At 32.1% G+C, this 14,798-nt stretch overlaps 1 long non-coding RNA gene across 2 annotated transcripts; it reads right to left on the bottom strand.

Moving 5' to 3' along the window:
* Positions 1-11,000: 11,000 nt before the first annotated feature.
* Positions 11,001-14,501, bottom strand: LOC105768301 (uncharacterized). Of its 2 annotated transcripts, XR_008195812.1 has the most exons (3): positions 11,693-14,448; positions 11,325-11,490; positions 11,001-11,253 (listed from the first exon to the last, which is right to left on the bottom strand). It is a non-coding gene; the product is annotated as an uncharacterized LOC105768301 (long non-coding RNA). The 2 variants fall into 2 exon arrangements; XR_008195813.1 differs by having other exon boundaries at positions 11,001-11,490; positions 11,693-14,501.
* Positions 14,502-14,798: the final 297 nt, after the last annotated feature.

Raw genomic sequence — 14,798 nt, 5'->3', positions numbered from 1 at the left:
ACTTAGTATTACAGATCTTTTCTTCCATGAGTTTTTTTATATTTTATTTTATGTGACAAAAACACCATGGTAGGCCAAGCTTTGACCAAAGACTTTTCGGGTTTTCCATTAAAAAAGAATTGTTTTGTTGTTCTTCCATATTCAAAGTGACTCACTCGTCTTCCACTTTGAATTTTGAAAGCGTATAAGAAAAGGGAACTGAGGCAGTTGCCTATTATATTATTTCGTTGCAAAACTGGGGTTGAATCTTTGTTTTCATGAAAACAACATTGAAACCCAGACAAAATGGTCTAAAAGAAAATCCATTTTGGAAGTCATTAAGGTTGATTAATAGTATAATTCCTTCAATTTCCGATCTCACCAAGTATAATGGTTATCCAAATATGTTTTACGTGTAATTATAATTATAAGTAATTATAATTAAATTTATTGGATAGCTTTTTAAAATGAAAAAAGGAGCATAGCATCCAACGAAATTAAGAATGTATCAATAAAGGAGCGAATGTTGAAAATCCACGTGTTTACCTTTTTATTGTATTGTATTCAACTTATTCTATTGTTGTTTTATAGGGATTGATATAAATCTTCTTATATTAGCAAGACTCGATATATTTTATATAATCAAAAGAGTTATATAAGTTGTTGCATTGAGAGAATTAAGCACTTAATTTGTTCTTGTGGGGAATCTTATTGTATGAATGCATTTTGATAATAAAATATTGCTTTGTGATTTTACTTGTTAAGTTCACAATGGGTGAATTTAGTGGTAAAAGTATTATTCTTCAAGATACAAAGGTGAGGATATTGTCACGAGTATATGATAGATTCAGATCACTTGTTGTAATAGTTGAAAATAATGGATTTCTCATTTAAATAAGCTCCGCAAACATAGGGAACCGAACTGCATAAACAATCCATGTGTGTTCAGTTTATTTATTGTTTTCTTGTAGTGGTGAAGGAGTGTCCACCCTCTTATCACTCCTTCCTACACTTAGATTGTTTCTTTGTAACTGTTCGATCCAAGTAACAATTACATTTAATATTGATTAAATATTTCTATTTAATTATTTAAATAATAAATATTATTGATTAAAACTAAAATATCCAATTAATTATTAAGAAAAATATTTTGTTGGAGTCTAATAAATAAATGGGTAAACTACAACACAGATCACCCAACTAGTCTAGACGTGACAGTTAATAAATCGGTATAATAATAAATTTAGCCTTAAACTTTTACATATTAATCAATTTAGTCATATTTTAAAAAATGAACCTTCAAAGTTTACAAATGATCTCAATTTGATCCTCAAAATTTACTTTCCCCCACGTCGGCTCCGCCTCCACCTCCATTTGGGACCCCTTTTTACTGGTTTTAACTAAGCCTTGGGGAATTATATAAAAATCGATGTGAACCAATTCCTATGAGATGCTGAAGTAGAATATGAACCCAATATAATATTTATCATCTTAAACGAAGATGTTTGAAGAAAATGGGGAAGGTCTATGTTCTTGTGTTGAAATTGTACTCCCAGGTTTGGTATATGAGTCTTATCACTCTATTCTTGAACTGCTTAAACTGTGGTTTGAAGTATTAATCATGGAGGAAGGAATCCATTATAAGTTTATCTCAATTATGGCAGATGAATAACAAGTCAAAGTCAAACGGAGGTGGAGCGGGAGAGGATTAATTTTTTAAAATTTATAACTAAATTGATATGATATGTAAAAGTTGAGGACTAAATTTGTTATTATACAGATATTTAACTGTGACAAAAAAGAAAAGGGATAATTGTTGGGTGAACTTTGCTTGGTTTACCTAAATAAATAAATTAAAAATAAAACTAGTGATATTCAATTTAATAAAAATATTGATTGAAGGAACCATACTTTAATAAGAGCTTCAATCAAATAAGGAAATTATTTGATAATTAATTAATTTAACAAACGATAATTGATTAAGAAATGAAAACAATTTATTTGATTCAAGTTGCAAGTCCTCTTACGTTATCCCCAACCCTTAAATAGAAGGGATAATGCGCTTTAGCGTACTCAAACACATGTCCTCCTGCATTGGCAATAATGCCAATGCCAATCAAGCTAAGACTCAATCGGCACATCTTCAAATTATTTATGTTATATCAATCACGTCATTTCGTTATTCCAACCACTAATTTAATCCTTAAATGACAGGTCAAATCATATATAGATAAATTTAAAATGAAAATAAATAGAAACTCAAAATTAAGATATTTCAAACATCCCAATTTTTTTTAATTTCTTTTACTTTAAATTATGTCATATAAGATCGACGTATTATTTAATGATTAAATTAATAATTTTAACCGATAGTTTAAAGATATAAATAGATTTATTTAAAATTTAAGGATCAATTTAGAAGAAATATCATAATTTGGGGATATTTGATCAGCCAAGTTTAAAATTTTCTATTTTAGTCACTAAGATTATCAATATTTAATATTTCGGTCACTCACTCGTTTAATCACTAACGGAATTTTCACATTATCGGCATAATAACAAGTTTCACCCTCCAATATTGTTTGCAGATTCTATTCATTTGGTCTTAATTCAATAAATTTAATCCAAAACTTTACATATTAATCTTTTCTTAAATATTCAAAAACAAAAATTAAAAACTTTAAAAATGAAAATATTTAAAATTTATTTTTGACAAAATATATACAAAACTATAAAATACATATAAAATTATAAATGAATGAATACTCATTTTCCTTTTTTAACATGAAATTTATTTATTAAAATAATAATTTTATAAATAAATTAATTTTCTTAAAACCCACGAACAGGGCTTAAACTAGATTCAAACTGTTCTTTTCTTTTTAGTTTTATTTTATAAATAGTAATTTATTAATTATACATTTGACCTTGTTCCTTAGTCCTTGCTAAATTTGCTAAGCGTTGAGCACTGCCGTCACCCATAACCACTAGCATCAATAGCCCTTACTCCGAACACCTCGATTTCTATATCATTCATCGTCATGCCATCGAACTAGGAATCAATTGTGGAGCTGCCGACTTGGCCTTCCACCTACTAGATCTCCAAGACATCATCCTCACCCATATATCCTCAATCACACCCTTCCTCAAGCATGACCTCAAAAAAAACAAAAAACAAAAAAAACTCGTTCTTGGTAGTAATCTAAAGTCATTGATTCTTACCATTTTTTACCTCATGTTATAGTTTTTTACACAACTTGAACGCGATAGTCTTTAATATTGAAAAAAAGGGGGGGAAAGCTCAATCTACTTAAGTCTTCTTCATGGTTTCTTTTTCCTAAAATTGTTTTGTTTATAAAATTATTATTCTAATAAATGAATGTCTATTCAAAAATGAGAAATATATATATATATATATATATTCATTTACTTATAAATATTTTATAATTTTGCATGTATTTTATTAAAAAATAAACTTTTAAATAATTTTTATTTTAAAAGTTTTTAATTTCTATTTTAAGAGTCAAGATTAAATTGATAAAATGTGTAAAGTTGAGGTATAAATTTACTGAAATCTCAGAATTATGACCAAATTGATGGAATCTATGAACAATGGAGGGATAAATTTGTTATTATGCCAATAAAAAAGGCCAAACCAATATTGCATTAGTAATTTAACTGAGGAGTGACCAAAATATTAAATTTCGATAACGTTAATGAGTAAAATAGAAAATTTTAAACTTGGGTGACCGAAACAAAAACATGCCTAAATCATGTTTCTATTTTAAAATTACGATCTAATTCTAAATTTCATGTTTCTATTTTACGAAAATTGTGAAACTTGACATTCTATTTTAATTTTCAAAATTTTTATATGAAAATTGAGAATTTAATTTTATTGGATAACACTGTTAAACTTCGACATTAAATTATTGATTTGAAAATCAACAGTTCAACATTATATATGTAATAGTTCAACAACGTGCAAGGAATTAATAAAAATTAGCACATCAACAATTTATATATAACAAATTAGCAAAAATCAACAGTTCAAATCCTTGCGTTTATAAAAATTTCTTACAATCGTCGAGCCATTACTTGATGCAATGCTTACATATTCATCGGCTGCAATAAATAAAGAGGTAACTCCAAGAAGATGAGAGCATTCGTCGAAAATACATACGAATTTCCCTCATAGATCAACATGCAATGTCTAAAGAAATATGATTTCACCTAAAGAAAATTGATGCATTGCACATGAGAACACATACAAAAATGCATAATTAACTCGGACCCGCCTAACATGATACAATAGTTAGCATAGGGTTTGTTAATGATTTGTAATAGTCTCATAGCCTTGCTAATAGATTGAATTATAATAGTAGATATAGGTGTTATTACTTGGTACAATATTTAACTCCGTAAAATTAGGGGTGATAATCGCTATTAGTGGATATACAATCATCAAGAGGAGATCATTGAGGTCTAGTAATCTCGTACTACCTCAGCAAAGAGAATATTAGAATAGTAATAAACTTGATGTGTAACAGCCCGATTTTGGGTCTAGTCGGAACAGTGGTTTCGGGACCACAAATCCGACGAGGAAAAAAAAATGTAACGGCCTGAATTTTCAAAGGTGTCGGAATGGTGATTCGAGATCACTAAATTTTACAAATGAGTAGAAAATATTATTAATTTAGTGAGTATAAGTTAAATGTGAAGTTAGGAAAAATTTTGAAATAGTGAATAGTGCACTAGAAATAAATATTAAAATAATTAGAATCGAAAACGAGGTATTGAGACCTCAGAGATTTTAAACCGAGCCATAAATATTTTTATAAATATTTATGGAGTGTTAAAAAGTTGGTATTAAAGTTTCGTCAAGAAATTTTAAAGTTCCGATAATTAATTGAACAAAAAGGACTAAATTGTAACAAATGCAAAATTATAGTAAATGATTAAATAGCTTAAATGATAAAAGGAAGAGGGCTTAAAAGGAAAATAGACCCAAGGTCTATTTGGGCTGGACGGCAAAGGCAGAAAATCAGGAGAATTAAGGGCAAAATTGGAATATTGCAAAATTTACTTAATAAAGTTAGGACCAAAGTGGAATTAGCTAGATTTCTCTTCATTTTTTCTGCATTCTCATCAGCTAAAACACCATGGAAGGGTTTCTTCAAGCTGGTTCTTCATATTTTTACTGCAAGTAAGTTCAATTCTTGATCATTTCTTGAATTTTTTGTATTTTTATGACTTTTACAACTAGGCCCACTTGTTGAATTCATTAGTTTTTGATTTTATGAAAAAATTTGAAAGTTTATATGAATATGTGATGGAATTATATGATGATTTATCATGAAATTAGAGCTTTAAATTGTTCATATGCTGATTTTATTGAAAGAATTGAATAGAAAGTGAATGTTTGGGACCTAATAGTAAAAGAGTTTGAAGTTAGAGCTATATGTGGAAATTCTGAATTTCAATAGTTGTGAAATAACTTATAATGTCTAGGTTAAGTATTAATTGAGAGAATTAGATCAATTGAGGGGTTAATTGAGAAAGGACTGAATTGTATAAACTGTGAAATTTGGGGCAAAATAGAAATCAACATTTTGCACTAAAACAGTTTTGGACAGCAGCAGTAGTCTAGCTTTGAAAAATCACCAAAAATTGTAGAGATTGAATTAGAGAATGAATAAAATATGAAATTAAATCTTATTGAGTCTAGTTTCTTATAAAAGAAACCGTGTAAGCAATGGAGTTGTAAATCATGAGATATAATGGATTTTGTGAGATAAGGTCAGAATGAATTCGGGTTCCCCTGTTTTGACTTTGGAAAATCATTAAAAATTGTACAAAAATGATTATGAGTTATAATTTATATGGTTAGAATCCTTAATGAGTCTATTTTCATAATAAATAAACGGAAACATTATTCAAATTCTGTACAGTGAGACAATTAATTTTTAGTGAAGAGTGGTCGGAACTGTCAGATAGCAAAACAGGGGAAACTTTAAAGAATAAACTGTACTATTTTGCAAAACCAAAAATTCTGAAAATTTTATGATAAGAAGATATGTAAATCTAGTTTTGGGGAAAATTTATGGATCTTAATTTGGAGCTCTGTAGCTCTGAATAAAAATAATTTAGTGACTCTGACTCAGATAAACAGTTTTGAATATACATGTGAGTGAACAGTGAAATTATAGTTAATGTTGTTTAAGTGTATTATACACATTAAGGATGTGGAATGGAGAGGAGGAGGAGGAAAATTGGGAAATGTATGAATGATTTGTGTATAATTGGTCATATGCTTGATTATAATTGATAAACGATAAAATAGAAATGATGTTTATATTTGTGCATTATTGGATATGGTTTAAGCTCATGTGTGAAAATAAAGTTTCATAGTACGTGTGAATAGTATATTTGGTATATGATTGGGCATGAAGTAATGTCATGAATGGTTTATGAATTAACATATGTTGGTAAATGTGGCACATTAATAAATGTTGTGCTCATCCATGCTTATAATGCTTATGTTATATGTGTATTTGGCTAACATATTTGGTATACATGCTTAGGCTTTGGCCAAGTAGTGGCTGAATTATGTCACGTTAAATTTATAAGTTATGCATTGAAATGTGATTATTGAATAGAAATTGAAATGGTTTGAATTGAATTATTGAATTAAACTAGAATATTGAAATTGGTGATTGATATGAATTTTATTGGAATTGAAACTGAGAAAGTGGAAATTGATATGTGAGACTGATACTGAATTACGGAATACTGAATATTGTTATGTATCTTGACTTTGAAGCGTGAAAATCTGAAATAATGAATTACTGCGATACTGTGAAACTGATTGAAATAAGAAATTATAATTGATACTGAACTAAGATGGAAATTTATACTGGAAAGTGAATTTAAATACCCTATTAACTAGTTGGGCTAGTCGGATATAGTTGGCATGCCATAGGATATGGAAGAGTACGGGGTATTTGCCGGCTTACTGATTAGGCACTTATGTGTCGACTATCGTTATCATTCTCGATTCGGCACTTTGTGTGTCGAATCTTATTCTTATCATTATCGACTTCGGCACTTTGTGTGTCGAATCATATCTTATTCTTTGTTATCGATTCGGCACTTTGTGTGTCGAATATCGTTATCATATCTTATTCTGATTCAGCACTTTGTGTGTTGAAATCGTTATTACTACTATTATCGATTCTGTATCTTTGGTGTGTTTGGTTGGAATCCGTGTATCCGTCGAGTCCGAGTCAAGTTAATAGGGCAAATGAAATAAAGTTCTTGATAAAACTAAATCGAATGATAAGACATATGTGAAAAGTGAAATTTGAAATAAAGAAATAAGAATGATAGTTATATATAATTAGTTGATAATATTAAAAGATTGAATTGTTTATTAGTAGTGATAATTGTAATGAAAAGTATGTGTGTGAATTAATGTCGATAATGATAAATTTTATGAAATAGATTTTGATAATATAAAATGATGTAAAATGAGAAGTAAAAATGAAATAATTTGAAATAGTGAAATAATATTTGAATTTAATTGAATACAAGTTATTGAAAAATATTTATGGATTTAGTGTATGAAGTGAGTATTTAAAGACTCTAACGTAAATTGATTATATAAAAAAAACGAATTGACAATGGAAATTGATGATGGATAAATTATTAAAATGGAATGGGAAATTGAAATGAATGTGAAATAATTACTAAAAACTAATGTTGTAAGGTTTAGATATGAAATAGAATAAGTTATTGAATTGAGAACTTCATAAACGTGTTAATGAATGGTATAGTCAATAAACATTGAATTAAATGGTAATTACGTATTAGTGTTAAACTTAGTGACATTGAATTGTATGTGAATTAAATGAAAAATTGCTAGTGATATGATTTAAATTGTGAGCATGAGAAATTGCAAATTGAATGAAATGGAAATGAAACATTGACTTGCATGAGTATGTATCGGGTCTCATAGGCCATATTTATTAAGATTATAATATTTTGAGGATATATTGTAAAAAGTTATAAAAGCATGTTAATAATTTTGAAGTTTTTAAGTTAGATGAAATTTTATAACTCGGTTAAATACATTTACAAGTGTATGTGTTCTGGTAATGCCTCGTACCCTATTCCGGTGTTGGATACGGGTAAGGGGCGTTACATTTAGACAAAAAACCTATAACGACCTTGTCACTTGGTTGACCATACATTTTCCATACCCTGAGATTGGCGATAACATGGAATGGCTAGACATTAGAATCCCCACCTATAAATACCTCAAGACACAAGAATAAAGGGATCTTCTCCCTTTCCAGCAACCCTAGCGATATACCTTAGCACACAACCTTCTCTTCCTCTCTTTATTTCCGTTCCTCTTCTCTTCCTCCTCCTTCCTTACTCTAGCTCTTCACCCATAACAGGTGAACTGACCTTCTTGTCACCAACACCATCTCCTCCTTGTTTTACCCTTGATGATACCCAATATCAACAATAGGTGCAGTGAGTGTGGACCGGGCCATGACTCCTTTAAAAATTGAGACCCCTATCAACCTAGCAGACGTAACAAACCCCACCAACTCAGAGCTTCCCTCAAACCAAACATTAACTCAACCACCTCTTACCCAACAAGCACCTACGCAAACTCAACCACATGCTCTGATCACCCAGCAACCTGTCCTCAACCCTGATCAAATCACAACACACCAAACTCAACCTCCACTTGGTGCTTCTTCCTCCCTCCTCAAGGATACTTATGGACAAGTTACTGAGATGAAATAAAACAACTCTGACGCTTGTTGGACTTAAAAAATGCCCAAAATGACAACAAAAAAAAGGGGTCAATTTATGATTTTATTTCTTGTATTATTCTTATATTACTATTATTAATATTATGCAATTAATCCGAATCTTTCCTTTAAACATACTTAAATCAGCTTTTAAATCCTAAATCATTAGGCTTAGCTAAATTATGATCTAATTCTGAATTTATGTTTTTACTTTACAAAAGTGAAAAAGTTGTCCCTCTACTTTAAGTTTTCACAACTTTTAGATGAAACATTAAATCACTGATTTAAAATTAACAATTTATATATAATAAATTAGTAAAAATCAAATGTTGAAATTGCTTACAATCGTAGAGATTGAACTGTATTTTAGTTTAGAAATTTATCAAGACATGATCAAGTTTTGACAAGATGGAAAGATAAGATCATATTTCTATTAACTGAACATCTCTTGATCCAAATATCTATCCATTACTTGATGCAATGCTTACATATGCATTACATATTCATACTACCTTATATATTATAATAAAAAATAGAGACATCAAATCAAGGTACACGATAATTTATTTAATTTTCTAACTTTATATAGAAAATTTTATTTGTCTTTCATTTAAATTTTTTTGTCTATTTTAAGCTTTAAATTTATATTTCTTTTGTCTAATCACCATAAAATAAATAAAAAATTAAAAGATGTTAATTTTCTTGATGTGGACATACACGTAGACTGTAATGTAAATTTCACATAGACAATTAATTAATTTTTAAAAATCTAAAAAAATAAGAAAGTTATTAAAACTATTAAAAATTTGTAAAACATAAAAATATTATAAAATTATTAAAATTTAAAAATATTGAAAATTAATTAATTTCTAATGTGGCATTCACGTGTATGTCCATGTCAGCAAAGTTAAAGTTTGGTAACTTTTCCATCTATTTTGGAGTGATTTAACGAAAAACACAAGTTCAAGTGTTAAAAGAATCGAAAAATTAAATAATAAAAAAAACCAAAATGACTATTTTATAAAATTGGAGGGCTAATATGCCTCTAATTAATAATAATATTTTTTTAGTAGAAAAAAAAACCTTAAGCGATTACCTTAAAAAGCACATAATTAACTCATATAAGATCAATTCTATCCACCAACAACAAATTGCGCACCAAAATTGATGGTTCTTCAAAGGAGAACAATCCGTTGCCATTAAACTCACATTTTGCCATTTGATCTGCAACTTCGTTTTGAGATCTCAGGATATGATGAAAACGGACCTTCCAATTTCGACTTAGTATCCTTTATCCGGTGGTAACCAACACCTACCAGTTACCTTTGGACTAGTGTGCAAAGGATTGGTGTTCCCGCTCACAAAGCTCATTTCCCACACTACACTTGATTTCACAATCTCATGCACACAATTATGACTATTAGAGAAAACAAAATTGTTCTGACTTTTCTATAGCAACCAACATAGTCTAGGAAAGAAAGTTTTCCATTCAACATCCTTCCATCTATCCGTTTATTCTGGAAATTCCACAGAAGCCAATCATTAAAATGCATAGCAAAGAAGGCATTGTGAGTAGACCTTGGCACCACAGAGACCCACACCGATTTTGAAAAAGAAAAGTCTTGAATGGCGTGCAATCCGGACTCAACAGTGTGACCACTCCTCAAACAATGGCTATCATTAACCATATGAAGCCTAGCTCGTTCCCCATTTGTCAATAACCTATTATTTCATAATATCCAAAGAAATAGTCGAACTCTTTGAGGCGCTCAAGCCTTCCAAATCAACTTCCAAACCTTAGACATATCAGCATTTGCAATAGGATAAAGACGCCTAAAAGTTTCAGCAGTGGAGAAACTATCTTTAGACATCCATTTCCAAACTAAACGATCCGGTCCTACATCAGTGGTTGGTGGTAACATAGCTCTTATCTGTGTAACTGCGTTATCCGGCACTAAATTCCTTAACCGCACCAAATCCCAATTCCATTGTTCTGTTAAATCACAAACCCGTAGAGTATCATCCGACTGTTCTAAGCCTTTACAAAAGGCTATAATGGGGCGGACTTGACATAGCCACACATCATTGCAAAAGTTCGTCAATTGACCATCTCCGATCTCCCAATACACATTATCGAGAACCTCTTGCCAAACCTGCATCAAAGATCTCCAGATAGAGCAGTTACTTGTAATGGACATCGACATCACTCTTTAAATATTTTATTCATTTATCAAAATTGGAACCTACAAAGCCTCTGTATTAGTGAGAAGCTGGAATCCCATTTTTAACAAAAAAAGAAAAAAAATTGTTTTGGTCCACAAGGTTTCCCAACCCAAGCCCTCCACCATCAATCACTCAACAACAATCCCCCAAGGCACCAAAGTTGGCTTTCTCGATTCCGAAGAAGTTCCCCCATCTAAAGTTACAAGCTAATTTTTCAATTTCCCTACACACAAAAAGAGGGATAAGAACCGTACTCATTAAGTAGTTTGGAATAGCTAAGAGCACATATTTTACCAAGGTTATTCTGTCAGCCATTGACAGCTTCTTTGATTCACATCCATTAAGCTTATTTCGGAATTTAGCAATCAGAAACTCGAACGTACTCCTCACAACTCTTTTGTGAAAAAGAGGCATGCCAAGACACATACCAAGGTCATCCACACGCACAAAACCTACATCACTGCATATTTCTTTTGCTAATTCATCAGGAATATTAGGTGAAAAGAACACTTGTAACTTATTCCTATTTACTTGTTGTCCCAAAAAATGAAAGAACGTACTTAGGATACTATTAACCATATGCTTGCTCCCTATCTGTCTTCATAAAAAAAATCAGGTCATCTACAAAAAAAAAAAAAAAAAGAGATAAGACAGGGCCGGACCTCTCCTATATAAAAATAGTGGCTTCCAACTTCACTGTTCAACTGCTTCCTCAATAAAATGTCCCAAATGCTCCATGCATAGCACAAATAGATAAGGCGAGAGCAGATCTCCTTAACGAATACCACATGCTGGTCAAAAAGTATTCGTCATCGCTCCATTCTAGAGGATCTAAAGAGATGACGATGAAACACAATTTAAAATCACTGTGACTAGCAAAGGCAGTAGTCCAGCTTCAAACAATGTATCTTCCAAAAAATTCCCATCTAACCCTATTGTATGCTTTTTCCAGGTCAATCTTTAAAGCCATCCCCATTTTTCTTCCTTTGAAAGTCCTCATAGAATGAATAGTTTTCTGTGCCATTACAATGTTATCTGATATGTTTCTACCTGCAACGAAGCTAGCTTGATTCTGCTTAGTAATCTTCAGCATCAACAACCTTAATCTATTAACTAGCACCTTCATAATAACTTTATATAACACCGTACAGTAACTTATTGGCTGAAATTCCAAAATTCTTTCCAGACCTTAAACTTTTGGCCGAAGAACCAATAATGTTCTATTTAGCCATGGAATCAACTGATGCCCTTCTAAAACTTGCCGCACCATACAACAAACCGAACCACCAAGAGTATCCCATTGTGACTGAAAGAATTTTGCATGAAAATTGTCCACTCCTGATGCTTTCAATGGTGCCATTCCAAAAACTGCCTTACGAACTCCTCATCACTGATTCCCATTATTAGGTTATCCTTCTCTAATGGAGAAATCTCAAGAAAACTACCTCTACTAGACAAGGCTCCATTGCTTGAATAATCTACAAAATAAATCTCTTTAAAAAGATTCCACCACATGTTGTAGGACCTTCGAATCAAAACACCTATCATCATTCCCAATTTTAAGTCCTTCCACCTTATTTTTCTTTCGCCTAGCCATAGTACGGCTATGAAAAATACTTTGTGTTTCTATCTCCATTCGTAAGCCATTATGTTCTAAATTTTTGAAACCATAACAACTCATCAGGCTTCAGGATATCATCTACCTCGTGTCATAATTTCACTTCCCGATCACAAAGTTTATCTGAATCCCTAAACTCCAAAATTCCTTAAATATGCTCATGTTCCGAAAATCAGCCTCCTTTTTCGAACAAAAATATTCCCAAAAACACGTTTATTCCATTCTTGAACCTTTTTTTTTTTTTTTTTGAAAAGCTCCAAATTAGAAATCACATCCATATCATACTTCCAACTGTTACTTACAAGGCCATTAAACTCAGCATGGAGCAACCAATTAGCTAAGTAACGGAATGGTCTGTTACCTCTATTTTGCAATGGATTGAGAGAAACCAAAATCGGCCTATGATCCAACTTCAGGCGGTGCAAATTTCGTATTGAGCAATTTAGCGCAAACGAGTCCCAAATCAAGTTACACATTACCCTACCCAAGTGCTGTGATAGATTGCCTCTACTCCAAGTGAATCGAGGCCCGCTGAACCCCAAGTCACGGACGCCATTATCAAACAGAAAAGACAGACAGCTACTATATCCACAACGCATGCTCACTTACCCACCCACTTGTTCCAATGGCTCCAATATTGAATTAAAGTCTCCTGCTATAGTCCACGACTCCCTAATGGATTCAGCAAAAGAAATAAAAAAATCTCATAACGTACTTCGCTTAGCTGGTTAAGGGCTAGCATACACTATGGAACATAAAAATTTAAAGGGTCCTTGTCTGTTACCAACCCTCATATGAATCATCTACGAATGCAAATTCAAAAGGTTGAAGAAAACACTGCCACTCCAGAGAACTCCAGAAAATACGGATACAAATTCATCACCTTCCGACTCGAGATCTGTTGGATAACACCATCTACACTTGCTTGCGCATCCGGATTTAGGAACCCTACACTTGATTCTCAAAGTGAAATATGTGATTTTCTTTCCCCTACCTGAACTGCACCATGTTTTTTTTTTTTTGTCCAAATTTGACTTAAAAGTCACAGGTGAAAAATCAAAGCCCTTATCCTTAGCATTTGGATCTATTGGGCCTATTTCAGAACCATCATCGAACACATTCCCTCATTTCCTAGTTGCCAACCCAATATTGAAATCAATGGACCTTAATGCCTTTGTACCAGATTTAGGTCCACCAACAAGCATGATTCCTTTCCCATTAAGCGTACTCATCCCTTTCTTCCCCCAAATTAGATTCCTTTTGTCCCGATTCTCCAAAATTTGCATTAAAATCCTTCCCTAAATCACGCATTTTGATTTGACCAAGCTGATTCCCTCCATCCATGGTCATGAGTACGGGATCATTAACACCTAGATCCACTGCAAGAACTAAAAATCGTGAACCTCCTAACCAATTTTCGGAGTCATCGTCCCCTGTTGTTTCTACATGATGTACCCTTCGGCTTTGCCTTCGACCACAAGCACCCATGGCCCATGATTCTCCTCTTCCACACATCTTTGAGTACCTATGTTTTCAACCACCGATTCTTCCCCATGAACACCACAATCCGATGCATTATTCTTGCTCCCCGAGCACAGAACAAAATTATGCCCATAAAGCCCACAATTGAAACACACAACTGGCAAAGATTTATACTCAACCCGTTGTATACGACCATTAATCTTGACTTTCGTCACCAATGGTTTCTTTAAATCCAAACATACCGTCAACCCAGCAAAACATCCCCGCCTTCCACTATTCGTATGAGTATCAAGTTTGACCACTGGCCCTATAGCTTGTTTGATAACACGAAGCAAGCATTTTGAGTAATATCTTTCTGACAAACAAGGTAACCCGATCCACACCACTTGGATATCCATTTCATTATCCGATGCCAAAAAATCTGGTGACCAAGGACGCGCAGTGAGATATTGACCAAATATTACCCAAGGCCCCCCAACCAACACCTTATTAAAATCTCCTTCATCTTGGAACCGAACTAAGTAGTAGCCATTCTCTAAGTCCATAAGTTGTATAGATTGTCTGGAGCTCCACAAAGTCGTCACATTATTAAGTAAAGCATTGAAACCAATCTTCCTACCAAGATGTTTGACAATAATGGTCCTAGCCATCTTCCTCTCAATGAACTT

The sequence above is a fragment of the Gossypium raimondii genome, chromosome 5 (assembly GCF_025698545.1).
Source record: "Gossypium raimondii isolate GPD5lz chromosome 5, ASM2569854v1, whole genome shotgun sequence".
Taxonomy (NCBI): domain Eukaryota; kingdom Viridiplantae; phylum Streptophyta; class Magnoliopsida; order Malvales; family Malvaceae; genus Gossypium; species Gossypium raimondii.
The sequence above is the reverse complement of the archived record's forward strand: the minus strand, read 5'-3'. Positions and strand labels throughout refer to the sequence as shown.